General features: G+C 47.9%; 1 long non-coding RNA gene across 1 annotated transcript in view; it reads right to left on the reverse strand.

The window, feature by feature from the left end:
- The window catches only part of LOC146184934 (uncharacterized), a 179,879-nt gene that overhangs the window by 9,215 nt on the left and 153,024 nt on the right, over nucleotides 1–17,640 (reverse strand). The gene's annotated exons all lie outside the window — the stretch shown is intronic.

The raw sequence follows: 17,640 nt of genomic DNA on the forward strand, positions 1-17,640 counted from the left end.
TATTACGCTCATCTTCACAGATTTTGCTGCCCTTCATTGCACCATAATTCACCCAGCACTAATGTGCAAGGACCTAGATAACTCTCTCGGCTTCCGTAACAGCGAGAGATGCGCCTGGTCGCATGACTAAGGACGGCCGCACCCCGTGGCAGAGCGGCAGTGTTTGAAGTGTCAAAGATGCGATTGAAGTATTTCACACAACAGATGCATAACCGAGTCTCGGCAACGGGGAATAACTTTTTAAGTATAGGACTCTGTATACACGGGTCACGGTGCCGAGCACGCAAGGACTTCTGCTCTTGATCTCCGGAATGAGAGGCGGAAATATTGGACACTTAAATCGCGAACAACAGATATTCGTTAAACGGTCAGATTATTGAGAGCGAAAACTCAGCGGGTTAGGTCTTGCCAGTAAACAATAATAAATTCATTAGTTCACTTATTTTATAGCCAGCACATGCGCACGAGGATCACGTCCTCTTGGATTAAACAGCAGTAATGAGGTAAGTGTAGTATGGGGTATATCTTTAACTCGTTGCACATTGCGACATCTGAGAGTTAGCGACAACCTCGTGATGATCACTAACAAAGAGAACGAACCGCGGAGGCCCCAAGTTAGATCCGCGGGGAACCATGGATGTCGCACTAAAGGGAGTATCTTGCCCACCTTAGCTCGCGCGGCTTTAACTACCTTGCTCGTAATATCAAACCAGCTGTAACAAGTTATACAAAGATCGTAGTCCTAGCGCGTTTCAAGATTGGTGCATTGGTCTACTACGTTAAAAGCCTTGTTGAAATCAAAATATCGTCGACCTGCTCATGATAGGAAACCAAAACAGCAGCACTACTGAAATAACTGACAGTGTAAGTTTTAACGAAACAACTTGTTCAGAAGTCATGCTGATGGTCATATAGGTGGTTTTTAAAAAACAAAAGACAGTCGGGAGTAAGAGACCTCGTGCAACGTAGCATGGAAGAACAAAGTTGAGATAGGCCTATAGTTGTCAGGAGTAGTGCATGCTCCGGCCTTAGAAACTGGTGCTACAATATTTTTCCAAGATGCGGGGAAATCTTACGCCATTCAGAGAAAATTAAATATTTCTAGTTAAAAGGGCGCCGTGAAGTCGCAAAAAAACTTCAAAGATGGATGGAGGGATGCACCAGCGCCACAGGATGTTTTAGATGGAAAATGATGGATAGCGTTATGTGCACTGCATTGCAGAGTACGCGCTGTCGACTTTCAGAGCAGGAGCGTTCGTGCCATTTACTATCAACACAGACGAGAAATACGATGCAAACATGTCAAAAATTTGCGAGGAGTCGGTAACGTATAGACTTTCGAAATCAGTGTTATGTGGAGAGTGGAACAGTTGTCTCCCAAGCTATCGAAGCGCCAGAAAATCTGCGGATGTCTCATGATGCTGTTCTCGATATAATCCGGATAAACATTTTGTCATCTGAATAGCCTTTTTATTTTCGGCTGCGCAGGTCTTGAGTTCAGCTATTATGCTGTTTTTGGTATTCCTACCAGCCTCTGCAAGTGAAGGTTCCGGCACATAGAATATCTCACTTCTGCTGAAAGCCAGACAGGGGTAGTTGGACGTCCTTTGCTAGGACGGCTAATTGAACTAGTTGGTATGGATTCATTGCTATGGAGCAGCGCACACTGACGACGGACAAGAAAGTACCCACCAAACGCTGACCATGACAGCGCCTTGTGTGTCCCTTCTTGTCCGTCATTAGTGTGGCTGCTCTGTAGTAATGGACGTCCTGTGTTTCTTTCGCGGAATGAAAGGAGACATCGCCTTCTCTCGACAATATTTGTCGATCCGTCGGCTGCTACATCGATCCGGCAGTCTTTGCAAAGATACAGTAAGCACTTCCGATCATATAGGCATAAAGGTCTGAGAAATTCCCGTTGGCATAATTGAGGCCATGATAAGTTGATTTTACCAGCACTGGACATTGGAGAAAAATAACCTTAAAAATAATCTTTCTACGCATTAGCTAGAATAAATGGATCATTAACGTGCGATTAAGAGTGGTTACTAACATCGTAAGTAGAACGTCTAAGGCGCTGCCGTATAGGGCGAGAATAGTCTCGAGGCCTGAAACACTAACATAACGTATTCCTGCCGCCATGTGAACTTTCCTTGAGTTGTGGGATGCGGCTGTTGCTCCAATGTAAATGTTCTGTATACCCACCTGCTTGGGCACCGTAGGAGGCTGCAGTATTGAAGATAAGTAAAACAAACCAGTAGCCATGACAGACATGCCAGCGTCGTTCGAGGATAATTCATCGCACTTCGGAGAACGACCCTGAAATTCCATATGGCAAGCAGGCCCGCGTGTTTGTTGTCTGATGTGATATTGCTGATACGGAGTGTCATGGCGACAAAACGTAAAACACTTGCAGCACGTACTCAGTTGAAAATTTTATAAGGGTATGGATGAGGCAGGCTTTGGCAGAGCAAGCCATAGATTGATCAAAGTTTCCCAACGGACAGCCTGCATGCTTTGAGGAATGCAAAGGCAGTTCGAAGGCGTAATTCTACCCAGAGGCGACTGTGGATGTTGGTAGACTATGCCATCAAGTAACAAAACTTCGAGCTTGAAATTGTCTTCGCAAGAGAGTTTCGAAATTGCGAGAAGGTACCTACCAATAACTAACGGATTATGTCAAAAGCGATATTTGCTTCTTGCAATTTTATAGCAGATAACTTTGCTAAATTTGTTTATATTGTTGCCTTTTGAGGGAATCTTTCATTTCCGTGGTTTTGTGCTCAGAATAGTCGCAAAGGGATCTACTCATGCTCTTCGAAATTTACTGTCGACGCTCACTTCTATATTCAGTTTTAAAGCACCTACAGGCGCCAAAGTCGTTCCTCGAAGACGAAAGGCAGCAAGAATGTAGTATAACAATAACTTCAATACGAACATGATTCGCAGTGGACACGGCCTCATTTGCGCGCCGCATCGCATAAGTCGGAATGATTATGACTTGCGACAAAGGATATCAGTCCTGCTCAAATGACGCGTATATTAGCGGCACAAAAGGGAAGAGAAACGTTCAAGTAATGATTGTGAAGTCACTAATGCAGCGTTCTTGGCAATCGCCTGAAAGGAGGTGGGCAAATTTTAAAACACTTTTTCAGAACAAAACAAAGCTGCACGACTTCCATGCTTAGCGCTAACGATTACGAATGATTACCTGCAGTACAAGTTTCAACAAAAGTTTGGGCCCTGGAAATATTAGAAGAGCTGCTGCTAGAATTTAATTCCATGGTGAAAGACTGAACTCGTGAGATACTTTAAATTGCTATTGGCACCATTGGAAAGGGATTTCAGTTCACTATAGCACAAACGCCTCTCCCTGCGACCGCTCATTACTATTTTCGGCTGCTGTCAGCCTATTCCCAGCATTCTTATTTCCGTTATCAGTAAACGTCGACATGTGCTACCCTCCTTTATCCTTGACACTGTTTTGTTTCTTTGTCGAGCGATTACCGGGCGCTCATCAAGAGACGTCGTCAATTCCACGTGCCATTTCAGTTACAGTTTCAACATGCCCTTTCGTTCTATAAGTGCTGGTCCCCTCCTATGGCATATCGTTTTCTTCTCCATTGCCGTCTGCGCAGCGCTTTCCGCGTTGTTTACAGCCGTTCTGTCAACTTCAGATTTCTGACCAATATAAAAAATCTGACGAACTCATCAAGATCGTTGCAGTCCCTCCTTAATTTTGCTCACTTTATTTGTTACGTCCGCGGGATATTGCTACAGTCACCTCTATAATGCGACATGCTCACCCTTGTCTGATGTAGAGAGATCAAATGATTTGCTTGTGGTCTTATCCATGTGGTTTTCTATGCACAGCCAGAATTCACATCTCTTGAAAGAAAGGGGAACTCTCGACCTACTGATTCACATGTAGAAATGCCGCAACATTAAGAGTTCCAGCACGTGGCTTAGAGGCAAACCTCCTGTACTCTAATCTTCTGACAAAGGCTCTATCTGACCCAACTCTTGTGACCAAATGGGATGCGCTCTTTTTATTTTCATTTCTTTCGCAGCCTTCTTAAGAACATCGGGCTGAAACAAAGATTTTGTTAAAGATATGGCAAGGCGTGACATAGTATGGTACGGCATGGTGCGACGCGGCATGGTGAGTCACGAGGCAGTCGCCGAGTAACGTCATCGTCCCTCTATTTATCCTACTGCAACAAACCAGCAGCCTTGTTTCAGTTCTGGATCTCGCATAGACAACGCTGCTAATCGATGCATTCCTACTAGCAGCCGCACGCAGCAACGACATTGGGGTGTGGTATGGTTGGATACCTTACTTTTCGTCTCCATCAGAACGCGGCCAGGGTCGAAACTGCGTCCCGGCCACAACACTATAATCAACGAGCTCCGCAGCGGGCTTTTTGTTAAACAGGTTCATCATCCATGCACACCATTCGGCACAGAAAACACGTTACCCTCCTGAGATCACTCGGGTCGAAGGAAGCAAGACGGCAAGACATAGGGATCAAAGGCATCAGACAGAGATCAAAATTTTGAGACTATTAAATTTGGTGAATGGTGCAGGCGTATTTTATTTATTTATGTGATACTACAAATTGTCCGGAGGCATTGTTGTAGGGGGGATGTTACACAAAGTAGCAGACAACGGCCATGGAAACAACGTAACATTATTAGGAGAATCAGGTGCACACTCCTAGGACGAAATTTCTACAGGTCAAAAGCAGTACAGAGCAAAGCATCAATATGATAAAACAAGTTGGTACTGACGAGCACTTCAACACCATAACAAAACAAAGATGCACTTCAAGAGGCACACACACAGCCACAACCTGACTACGCGCTATCATGGAAATAGTCCCTAAACTCATGCGCGAATTCCTTCTCGCTTGCTGACACTATTGCCTGAGGCACTTTATTCCATTCGGAAATACTACGAAGAAAGAAGGATGACTGGCATACTTTTGTACGGCAAATAATTTCGCGTATTTTTGTGCTGTGGTGTGCGTATGCTAGGATAAACTGAGAACGGGAGATATGTGGCAACATACCAAAATAAACCGTGCATTAAGGAAGTGAAAAAAAAAAACGAACAAAAATTTATAAACACGGAGGAAAGAGTCAGAGAAATGGATAAGTTGTGTTAAGAAAAAAAAATCTGAGATTGAAGTGAAAGATTTTTTTCTGTACATGCTGATCGCCACAGTTAAATCAAATGCGCATGAGCTGTCTCACAGTGAACTCGGCGAGCTTTAGCTCAGGTGTTCTAGAACGATCACCGAAAGCAAACAGCGCGTGGAAATCCTGCACGCGGGGACTCAGTTCGCAGCCAATTGTCGTAGAAAGTTTTGCAACCCTTATCGGTATCGAGTGGCCGTCTAGAAAGTGCAAGCTGAAATGACGCGAACAAACATATATGTCCCTCTTTTTCTACCTACACTCGAGTCGATGGGCTTCTACGAAACTAAATGCGTTTCATTCGCGTGTTCTCTTCGGTGCAACGTATGCGTCATCATAGCGCACATCTAGCGATTAGATACGGCGATACCCTCAGCAAACAAATTCCCCTTCAGTCACGACTCACAACTGTCACAACTGCCCGACGGCCGCCATTCTCACCAGAAAAGCATTCACTGCTAGAACTCAGCCGAGCGATCTTTTGGATTAAGCTTTCACATGAGCAGGAAAATGTATTGTCGACTGTCGTCTACAGCTGCACGAGCGAAAGCAACTAGAAGGGCCACTGTAAGAAATTTTTGCTTGGTCTTCTGTTACAACGCTGTGACAAAAACTGAGAACATTTATCCGAAAATTCTTTTAATAGCCGCTGAAGAACCGCGGAGGGGGTGTACGATGCTCCTAATAAAGGTAAAACAAATTATCTACCACTTTCGCTTGCAGTGACCGGAGTCTAGACGAGTGAATTGCATTCGTATCCCGCTTCAGTATTGAGCGTACAGGACATGGCATGAGAGAGAAAGCTAAACCGCAGGGGGAGATAAAGATGTTTGTAACGTCATTAGAAGGGTGACGGTGAGGGGTGACTAACAGAGATCTTGTATGGCGTGCTTCCTATACGACAAGTATGTTAGATCAGACTGATAGCATGCTTGTGAAGAAACCCTTCAAAGACAGGTGTTTGATAGACTGCTCGATAGATTGCTCTGCATACTGCTTCTCCACATTAATAATCTCAGATACTTCAGCGCATTCAATCATCTGCCTCATTGCTTCTTACACGATATCCCAGGAACGATGTAGAGATGTACCGCCATGGAGAAAATGCCCGCCAACCACCAACAGAGCTGGGAAGGGCGTAGATTTGTTTTCCACTTTTCGGCACACGACACCGCTTCGGAGAAGGCCACGTTACCACCAACAGAGCTGGGAAGGGCGTACGTTTTGCACTTCTCGGCACACGACACCGCTTCGGAGAAGGCCCCGCTTCTTTGTGCAAGCGTCTTAATTACCAACACGCTGCCCCCCCGCCAGACAAGGCTGCGCGTGCTTGGCCCGGACTCGTCTGAAGTGCCTCAAGTGGGCAAGCGATGGTGGTTCCTTGGACCGGAGACTTCCTTGCGTGTTGTAACAGCCAGGAGATGCGCACTAGAGAGGGCGTGTGCTGATAGGCAGGAATATATTTTCTTCAGAGGCACCGCCGTTCGGTTTTTATCCGCAAGACATCCTTCGCAGAAGATTTCTACTGCGGTAGTGTCTGCGAATTTGCTTCTATAAAGTGATGATCTGAAACTATATAGAAAGGGCTGATATGGCCTCTTGCGTGGGGTAAATGCTTAATTGTCCGGATCCCGGGAGGCGAGTTCATGAACGCTTTGATTATCAGGAATCGAGACATGTCCAGGGATCCACGCAAGAGTAATGAGCTCGGTCGAGAGATGAGGCTGGGGTGAAAATGTGAAGAGTGGCCGGCGACGCCTCGTCCTGCACGTACAGACGGCATGCGGTTTGAGAATCTGGGCAGGTTTTGCTGATTGTCTTGCCTATCGTTCAGGGGACCAGTGCAGATTCCTCTGCCGGAAAATGAATTCTGAGTGTGCGGACAGTCCCTACTCATCCTATTATAATCCAAGTTTTGTGTGCTCTGCCACGTTTTAGTGAACTAGGTTCTGGTTCACTCTAGCTGCGTCCACATAGAGAATGTCAGAGTGGTTTTGGGTACCTCTTGGTGTAATAGCCCTCGCGAGCCTGCCGCCTCCACTGCTGGGAAGTGGCGCTCATGTTGTGTTGGAGGGGCTTGTGCTGTATGTTACCATGCATGCGGAGGAATTATGAAATGTATAGGACATGTTGGGTGTTTATGCTCCAATGAAGCGCCAGGATTCACGTACCTTTCTATTTTTCGACCTCCAAGGTGCTTCTTGAGGTTTAGGAGTACATTTCCACCTGTCCCCGAGTGCGGCTACCAGCTCTGGTTTGCTAGCTAGACTTTCTGCGCGTCCCTCCTGTTTTCACGGAATCTGGTTTGGCAAATGGAAGGAAAAAGCTTGGCTGACAGAAACAGAAATGATGCATCTAAAACAAATTCGAAAGTAATTCATTACTTTCGCTGACAAATTATTGCCTCTGTAAGAATGGGGGGTTTATTCAGTAGACCAACAGGACTTGATCAGCAGGACTGAGCAGATCAGCGGCGAACACAGCGGCAGCGAACACAGTCAGGTCCAGCACGCGCAGCGATCACGATGCCACTGACTGGCATGTTCCTTGTGCACTTCTTCCTCTTTACACCTCAAATTATTTCTCCTACAAATTCCCTGAAAGAGGAATCGAAATACTGCAGTAGTTCTTTTTACGACGTTTTTTCAGTTTTTGTAATGATCCAAAAGCATTTTTTTTTTTTCGAAGATTACTTCCTATATGGGCCTAGCCCCAGATTTGAGAAATCTTGTAACCATTGGAAAATACCTGGCGGAGCGGGGATCGAACCCTCCCGAATGTCGGGTGGATGCTTTGCCGGAAGACCACCGCTTTGATGTAATATGTTCGACATGTACACCGGTGTTTTATTATAACTGCCTTGTCTGCGCACGGCCGCAGCGGAGACGACGTTCAAAGCAGGATCAGGTGAACCTCAACCTCGTATCACCGGAGCTTGGAACGGAACAAAACGCACAAGCCTTTTATCACCTGTAGCACGATAATCATGACAACCTGTGGAGGCATTTTCACCATATATTCAGAAAAACAATGTGAGAGTGGCATGCATATATGTAGAGTTATACAGCACTGTTTCCACTTCTGTATTACAAAGGCGGGAACCCCACAAAACAAGCCATGAACAATTAGCGCTAGAAAGTGAGATATAGACTCCCACTACTAGCCTGCCTGCGCATTCCTCCACACTGGTTATGCATTCCTCATCGCACGGTAACCCTCCTTGTTCTCCCTAGGTAGCCCCTCTCCGGGAGGTACTAAGGGCAACCATCCTCCGCCACGCCTATTATACTACCACCACACCGAGGCGATAGCAAAGAACGAGCGCTGGTTCGAGCTGTTGCTATATCTACTGCTCGGGTAAACATTGCAAGAATTCTATCGGCACTTGTTCCACCGTAGCGATACTTATATTATAGTTGCCAGAGTTTTAGCGGATATTTGCGATTGGTTTGGTTTTTAAGCCTTGACATGCCAAATCAACTCGGGCCTTGAAGGATGCCTTAGTGGAGACCTCAGTAGATTCTTCCACTTGGAGAATTTTAACGAGCACTGTCATCGCACGTGTGCACGGTCTCCTTGCTTTACCCCTGATCGGGGAGCGATCGCCGCGGCCTGGATCGACAGCGCATCCTCGCGATCAGCACTTTAGCGCCCTAACCAGTGAGCCACTGTAGCAGGGCCACGTATTTGTGACTAACGCAGCTACACGTACAGACCGCCATGCACACAGATACCTTCAATAGCCATCAAATGCTGATGTCAAGATTTCGAATTTATATCAGTGTCTTGAAGGAATCTTTGAAAAAGGCCTGAAGTCTCCTTCCTATTGCCCTGTTTCTACGCGGGTAAAGATAGGGAGTTTAAGTATAGCTAGCTTTAAATGAATGCGTGCTTAGCCGTGCAAAAAATGTAAAGTGCGCATGCTCAATGCTCTAAATGAAAAACAGAATTAGCGGAAGTACGCACTTTTCAGAAGTTGCGGATTTTGCGAAAGACATGGCTCCGTCCTTCCAGTGCGAGCCGCCCGCTTCAAGTGATTAAGAAGTTGCGGTTGACTTTTATCCGTAGTTCTTGCCTTTCGCTGTGACTTACTTTTGCTTCTGTAGTTGCAGCGGCGGCATAGAACATCAACCTCGCATGCAAGAGGACCGTGGTTCGAATCCCGGAACCGCGCAGTTCTCCACCGAATTGAAAAAAATATCATGTGTCGACAGAATGGCATAAACAGGTTTGGGTGCGACCTTATCGACACTTTCGGAGCCGTAAATTTTCAGAACGAAGTAGGCCTTTCCATTGATGATTTTCTACGACTTCTGAACTTTTATCTGAATTCTTCCTATATTACGTCCGGCGAACATACATATATACAGAAACAAGGTGTTTGCATAGGCTCTTGCGTAGCACCTATTCTAAGCGAACTCTTCCTTGCTAGATACGATAGTATGTTGAATTACAGAATTGCTGATACGAGCGTAGTAAAACTTTTTGGTTACGTGGATGACTTTCTCGTCCTTTTGAATTGCAGCCACGAAGCACTTAGCCCAATGGTATCTGAAATTCTTTCCATGTTTGGCCAATGTATTCCTCTGGCTTTGACGGATGAAACGCCGCATGAATGCTCAATCAGGTTTCTGGACTTGCGACTGCATTTCTCTAACGAGCATACCTGCTGGTCCTATCAGCCCAGGAGTAAGAAACCTCTTCTGCCTTTTATGTCTGCCCATACAAAACTCGTTAAGAGAGGGACAGTAAGACATTGTTTTCAAAATGCGCATCAGAAGTCCTGTGAACATCATTTCCAGGATAGTTTTAGCAACCAGGTCGAGCGCCTGTCAGCCGCCGGATATCCCCTGAACGTTCTGGTGTCCGTGGCCGGTTCCGCGGACAAGAAACGGGGACGACATCACGCACAGGCGGCGTCCAACAGGGAGCACAGAAGTGTGGTCGTAATGCCCTACATTCATGAGGTCAGTCATCGCCTCAAAAAAGTCGCGAAACGTTCAGGGGTTGACGTCGTCTTTTCAGCGCCTAATAAGCTTTCCGCCCTTTGTGCGAAGGTAAACAAACCTCTGATCGCCCGTGGATGTGGGCTGACTCATTCGGAACAACTCGTCCCCTGCAAAACCGGCGTCGTCTACTCCCTGCCCTTATCCTGTGGGAAGAGATACATTGGCCAGACAGGCAGGGGCCTCAACATTAGGCTTCAAGTGCACAGGAACAACGTAAGCAGCATTGCAATTTCCAGGCACCTCGCCATGCACTGCAAAAAGTGTAAACATAACGATGATGATCCGGACGAAACCTGTTACCCACATTTCAACTGCTGCACAGTTCTTGCTAGAGGACGGGATAGGATATTCAGGGAAATCGCAGAAGCTATCGAAATCCACAGCGCAAAGGAGCAATGTGTGAGTGCACCCTCCCTGTGCTTGTCGCAAAAAGAATTGGAATTTCTCAGAGGCAGGGTAAATGTTTAATCCTTTTCATGAATGCCCCTCTCCGTTACTTTGTTAATCACTTTTTGCCACGATTTTAGTTCCGTGTTTTTTACCGTTATATGTTAATGCTTTTACTTACCTTTTTGGCTATGTATATATCTGTTTTTAACGGTTTTACTTTCCGTCCCGGCCTCTTACACCGTGGTTTTTATCGCTTTTAGGCTTTTCGGCCTTTCACCTTTTTTTATCGTTTTTATCGTTTTTACTCTTGGACGTGACTACACTGTTTCGGTGATTGTGCAGGATCGCATTGGAACAATCTTTGGCACTGCCTTTCTTTGGAATGGGGATGTAAACTGACCTCCTCTAATCCTGTGGCCACTGCAGGGTTGTCCAAATCTTCTGACATAATGTATGCAGAATGTTAACAGCGTCATGGTTGAGGTTTTGAAGCAACTCAGCTGGAATGCCATCAATTCCGCTAGCTTTGTTCTTAGCTTGGCTGGATAAGGCCCATTCAACTTCACTCTTCAGGCTGCCCGGCTCGAGATCAGTAATCACAACCGTCTTATGTTGGGTTTGCAGATTCGGGTCCTTCTTGTACAGTTCTTCTGTGTATTCCTGCCACCTCTTCTTTATCTCTGAGGCTTCAGTGAGGTCCTTGCCTCGTTTGTCCTTTATCACGCCCAGCTTAGCACAGAAGCTTCCTTTGATATCTTTGATTGTCTTATACAGAGCTCTTGTGTTCCTTAATTGGCTGTTGTCCTCAACTGCTTGGCACTGTATGTTCAGGAAGGCATTCTTATCTCTCCTTGCTATTTTCTGAAAATCCGCATTGAGAACCTTGTATCTTTCTCTTTTCCCCATAACTTTTGCCATCCTCCTTTCCTCAGCTATTTGCAAAGCCTCTTCAGATAACCAGTTTGCTTTCTTGCATTTCTTTTGCTTTGGAACTACCTTAGTAGCAACTTCTTGTATTATATCACGAACATCAGTCCACATCTCTTCGGGCTCTCTGTTTTCTAGATCTAATTCTTGAAATCGATTCCTCACTTCCACAGCATATTCTAATGGAATTTGATCCAGATCATACCTGAAAGGCCTTCTAGTTTTCTGCGTTTTCCTCAATCGAAGCTTAATTTTGGCAACAAGAAGCTGATGATCGGTTTTACTGCTTGTATAACGCTTCTCCATCTCCGCCGGAAAATAATATAATCAATCTGATTCCTGTACAGACCTTCCGGTGAAGTCCATGTGTACAGGCGCCTCTTGTGCTGTTGAAAAAGAGAGTTCGCTATGGTCAGGTTGTTTTCTTGACAAAGCTATACTAGCCTCTGCCCAGCTTCATTTGGCTCACCAAGACCGAACTTCCCTGTAATTCCGGATATTTCTTCACTCCCCACCTTAGCATTCTAGTCTCCTATTAGAAAAAGGACGTCTGATGATGGAGTGCGGTACCTGGCATCAAAAGTGAAGCCCACACCCCAGGACCCGCACTTAAATAATTTGCCCTTGAGCACATCTGTGCATGCTAGTCGACATCGCCACATATATACTGATGGCTCTGTTGCAGCTGTTTCTTCATCCATCGGCGTGTGAATACCATCAGTGCACAGCACGATTTTGACAACATTCAGTCACCGTACTTCAGCTATGGGTACTGGGTTAACAGCTCTGAGAGAAGCTATTATATAATATTCTACAACAACCCCCTGCCGTATGGGTTATTTTCAGTAATTGTCGCGCTACACTACAATTGCTTAAGTCATCAAGAATTGAAGAAGAGCTCGTCATTGACTTAAACAAGCTGCGCACTCAGGCCTATGACCTGAGTCACCGCATTGTACTACAGTGGTTAACTGCTCACATGGGGCTTCGCGGGCAATGACTACGCCGACGCCGCTGCAAAAGTACTACCAGAAGACTCCTCAAAGGCAATTCTAATTCATTCTCTCGAAGAGACGCAGCAAGACTTGTAGCCACTGAATAATGGCGATTGCAGCGCTCTCTGTGGTGTGGCCCGAACCATCAGTATCGACCTCTACACCGAATAGATCCCACTTGCGTCTTTGGAATTCCTCACAATTTGAACAGATGTCATCGCAACTGTCTAAACCGAATCCTCTTGAATGTGGCATACACAAAATACTTCCTACATAAAATAGGTATAGCCAGAGCCCTCTGTGCTCTACATGTGATGTGTGTGAAGATTTCGAACATTTGGTAACCTCCTATCAAAGGTTTACTGCACATCGCAGGGCACTGCGTAATAATTTAGGCTTAGCTAAAGACACAACCTTGCGCCTTGAACATGTCCTCGGTCCTTGTTGCGACGGGTCGTCGGCTGTGAGAGCTACAAAGGCCTCATTACTTTTCTCAAGGACACAGGGTTGATCGAGACCCGTTCAAGGAGACCGTTCACCCAGGCCTGTTCACGTCGGAATGCACCACATATATGATGCTCCCAAAACAGATTTTGCTCACATCTTTATTCTTGAACCGAGAATCGTCCACCAGCCGAATGGCAACTCACAGGCCTCGAGTGATGGCATTTTGCGGTATCCAGTTCTGACCCGGCTGCCCAACGGCAGCTGGTGGACTGGACTTTGGAAGTCGCCAGGAAGCATCACCTTCTGGTCACGACACGCATCCAGGAGCAATCCCATCACTAGGATGTTACAGCTAAGCTCACATTCATAAAGTTTGTCACTACCACTACCACCACCATCTCCGTTTTTATTGCGAAAGTAATACTACGACAGCCAAAGCGAGACCTCGAGTGGCCGCAGCTACGCCGTGAAGAGGCGTAGCTACGGCCTCCTCATAAAAAATGGAGCCTGCCATGACATTTGAATTCACGTTACCTCTATGCCGATGGCAGGAGCTGCCAACTGGGGTCACTCATTTTTTATGGGAGGGTAATATCAGAATCAGCCTGCCAGAACCGTTTGCATTCTCGTTACCCCTACGACATGCAGGCGCGTCCATAGGACTTGGTTGAAGCGTGTCTTTATATGTGGGCTGGTAGCTTACGCTCTACACACACCCAACACATCGAAACAACACAGGACACTCCTACATTAGACTCTAGACTCGCCCACCTCTTGGAGGCTTATCACAGCCTCCTAGAGAGCTGGAAAAAGAACAAACTTAACCGCAAGCTGAAAAAGAGGCTGGCCGCACTGCAGTCTCAGATCACCCAACATGCAGAGGAGCTCTGCCGGTCCAACTGGGGACAGGTTTGTGACAGCATGGCCGGCAATCCGTCCACCAAGCGAGCCTGGCAACTCCTTCGACATCTCATCGACTCTACACAGTCCAAAACAGCTGCGCAACATCACGTCACTCGGCTCATACACAACACGGACTTAACCCCGGACGTCCTTTTGGACAACCTAAAACAAACACATACATCACCCGGCACATCCGACCCCCTTCCTCCCTATACAGGGCAACCAAATTCTACTCTCGATGTTGAGATTACGGAAGCCGAGGTCCGAGCGGCCCTCCTGACTCTCCGCACCTCTTCCGCTCTTGGTGTTGACAAAATCTCCAACTCCATGCTTCGCAACCTGGATGATCAATCGATCACCCAGATTGCGGACTACTTTAACAAATGCTGGGCGGAAGGTACCCTCCCCCAGTCTTGGCGTCATGCCAAAGTTTTATTTATTCCTAAACCAAATAAACCACTTACACTAGCAAACCTCCGACCCATCTCCCTCACTTCGTGCCTGGGAAAACATTTCGAACACGTCGTGCTGGCGAGACTCACTCAGCACATGACGGACAATGACCTGTACCCCCACAGCATGGTCGGCTTCCGCCCCCGTTTGTCCGCGCAGGATGCCATGCTGCAACCCACCACCGACATTTTTGACCCGGCTATCCCGGGCCATACAAAGGCCGTCCTGGCTTTGGATTTATCTAAAGCATTTGATCGAGTTGATCACACCGCGATCATGACAGCCCTCTCCTGTCTTGATGTGGGTGTGCGTACGCACACCTATATCGGAACTTTCCTTAACAACCGCACGGCTGAGGTCCACTTTGGCCCAGACACATCACCTCCTTACTACCTTAAAGGGGTCGGTACTCTCCAGGGCTCTGTCCTCTCCCCTTTCCTGTTCAACGCGACAATGATCTCACTCGCCCGCAAACTTACCACGATACCAAACCTCCGGCACACCCTCTATGCCGACGACATAACGTTGTGGACCACCCACGGCAGTGATGGCGACATAGAAGGCACACTACAAAGCGCCGCCACATTAACACAAGAACACGCACGAAGCATCGGACTCTCATGCTCCCCAGAGAAGTCCGAGCTCCTCATCCTTCGCCCCACCCCCCGTAACCCTCCCAGCGCCCCCATAACCGTTGCTTTGGATGATCGCCCCATTATGGAGGTGGACACTCTCCGGGTCCTGGGGCTTCATATCCAAAGCAACGGTAGAAACAGCCTCACAATAAAGGAACTCAAGCGGGTGACAGGTGCGATTTCGCACCTCATCCGCAGAGTTTCGGGCCAACATAGGGGCATGAGGGAGCACGATCTATGTCGTCTCATTCATGCCTTTATCCTCAGCCGATTCTTGTACACGCTCCCTTACCTCAGACTTAGAGGTGAAGAGATCTCCATCCTGGACGCGATGCTTCGTACCGCGTTCAAAACCGCCCTCCACCTACCCCTCAACACTTCAACAGAGAAATTACTAGAAAGTGATCACGAAAAGAATCCAGTCACACCTGGAAAACGAACAATGGTACCCGGACAGCATGTACGGGTTCAGAGCCAACCTCTGTACGCAAGACGTGCTGCTCCAACTCAAGGAGGAAGTGCTCGAGGCGATGCCGAAGGCGGGCGAAAACGTCGTCATGGCCCTCGACATAAAGGAGGCTTTCGACAACGTAAGCCACGCGGCCATCATGGAAGGCATCAACAACACCAACTGCGGGAGGAGAACGCACGATTACGTCAGAGCTTTCCTGAGCGACAGAACGGCGACCGTGGGGCTGGGCGAGCTGAGAAGCGACGTCTTCCCCACGCCGTGCAAAGGCACACCCCAAGGATCCGTCATATCGCCCGTCCTCTTCAACGTGGCAATGATTGGACTTGCAAGACGGCTCAAGGAGATCCAGGGCATCCAACACGCGATGTACGCCGATGACATCACGATATGGGTCACCCAAGGATCACTCGGGGAGAAGCAAGAAAAACTACAGGAAGCGGCAACTTGCGTAGAAACTTACACCAGAGAGAGGGGCCTAAGATGCTCGACGGAGAAGTCGGAACTCCTCAGGGTCGGCAAGCATCCCACCCAAGCGACACTGGAGGTCGTTCTCGAGGGACAGAACATCCCGGAAAAGAACATGATAAAGATCCTGGGCATGTGGTTGCAAGGAAGCCGGAAATGCAGCCACACCATCAGCCTGCTGAGTAAGGCGGCAGAGCAGGTGGGCCGTATGATCAACAAAGTCTCCCAAAAGAGATATGGAATGAGAGAAGAAGACACTCTCAAGCTAGTTAACAGCCTAATTGTCAGCCGAGTCACGTACTCCCTGCCGTACCACGCGACGACCAAGGCGGAAAGAGAGCAAGCCGACATCATTCTCAGGAAGGCGTACAGGACTGCTCTGCACCTACCCAAGCACACGTCGAACGAAAAGTTGCTCCAGCTAGGCATCAGCAACACCTTCAGCGAGCTCGCCGAAGCTCTGCTGGGAACGCAAATCACGAGACTCAGAGGCACCCCCACGGGACGAGCGCTCCTAAGAAGGTTGGGTCGGGACACGAGCGGACTGGTAGAGAGATACGCGGACGTACCGGACCACCTTAGGAACACCATTAACGTGGGACCATTGCCGAAAAACATGGACCCCAATCTTCACGAAAACAGACGAAAAGCGAGGGCCGAGTACGTTTAGAGAACGCTAGCCCAGTTAGACAACACCGTATACACGGACGCTGCCGTATATCCGCGCGAGAGAGAACGCGTAGCCGCGACGGTAGTGGTAAACAAGGAAGGAAACATGATCACGTGTGCCACGGCAAAGGTCGCCGGCACAGCGGAGGCCGAAGAAATTGCCGTCGCGCTGGCGGCAGCAGAAGGCTACAGAACGGCCCGATCTCTCAACATACTGACGGACTCGGAGGAGACGTGCAGGAACTACACGAGGGGCAGGATCAGCAGAACAGCCCTTAAAATACTCAGCGGGGCAACCTCCGCCGAGGAGAAACCCAGGCATAACCCAATCTGGATCCCGGGCCACACGGGCATAGGGGGGAACGAAATAGCAGACAGCCTAGCCATCAGTCTTCTAGGTGGTGTTGGCCTAGCTCGAGGTTACGCATTCCGAGCAGGGCAGTCAAATGCTCCGGAGCTCCACCTACAGGCTTGCGAGGGGGGATACGCAGAGATCTTGCACTTGCATAGGGGAGCTAGAATTAGATATCCACCACCACACAAAGCCCTAACAAAGGAGGAAGCGACCGGCTGGCGCAGATTACAGACCAACTCCTTTCCTAACCTACACATACTTAATAAAATGTTCCCGACACAATACAGAGCCACCTGCCCTTGGTGCGATGCCACACCTACACTTTATCATATCACGTGGGAATGGGAACGCAACAAAGCATTCCACCAACACGAAGACCCGAGTGCGGAGCAATGGGAGAGTCGGCTCACCAGCGGCGAGCTCGCGACCCAAAGGGCCTTAGTGCAGCACGCGACTGATGCAGCACGACTCAGTGGAGCCTTGGAATAGGGGCCCACCCTTGCTGACGAGAAGTCTCAAGTCACCAGCGCCAGAGAAGACGACGGAGACTTCACAACCGCGAAACCCTTGAAATATTCAATAAAGTTTTCACTCACTCACTCACTCACTCACTCACTCAGCTGGGTCTCCACAATACTGTTGGGGAGCTTGTGGAGGCCCACAGACAGACCCAGTATATCCGATTGACACAGACTGGCACCGGACGTCACATCCTCAGAAC

Source organism: Amblyomma maculatum, chromosome 6, assembly GCF_055883805.1.
Source record: "Amblyomma maculatum isolate TAMU_Amacu chromosome 6, ASM5588380v1, whole genome shotgun sequence".
In the NCBI taxonomy this organism is placed as follows: Eukaryota; Metazoa; Arthropoda; class Arachnida; order Ixodida; family Ixodidae; genus Amblyomma; species Amblyomma maculatum.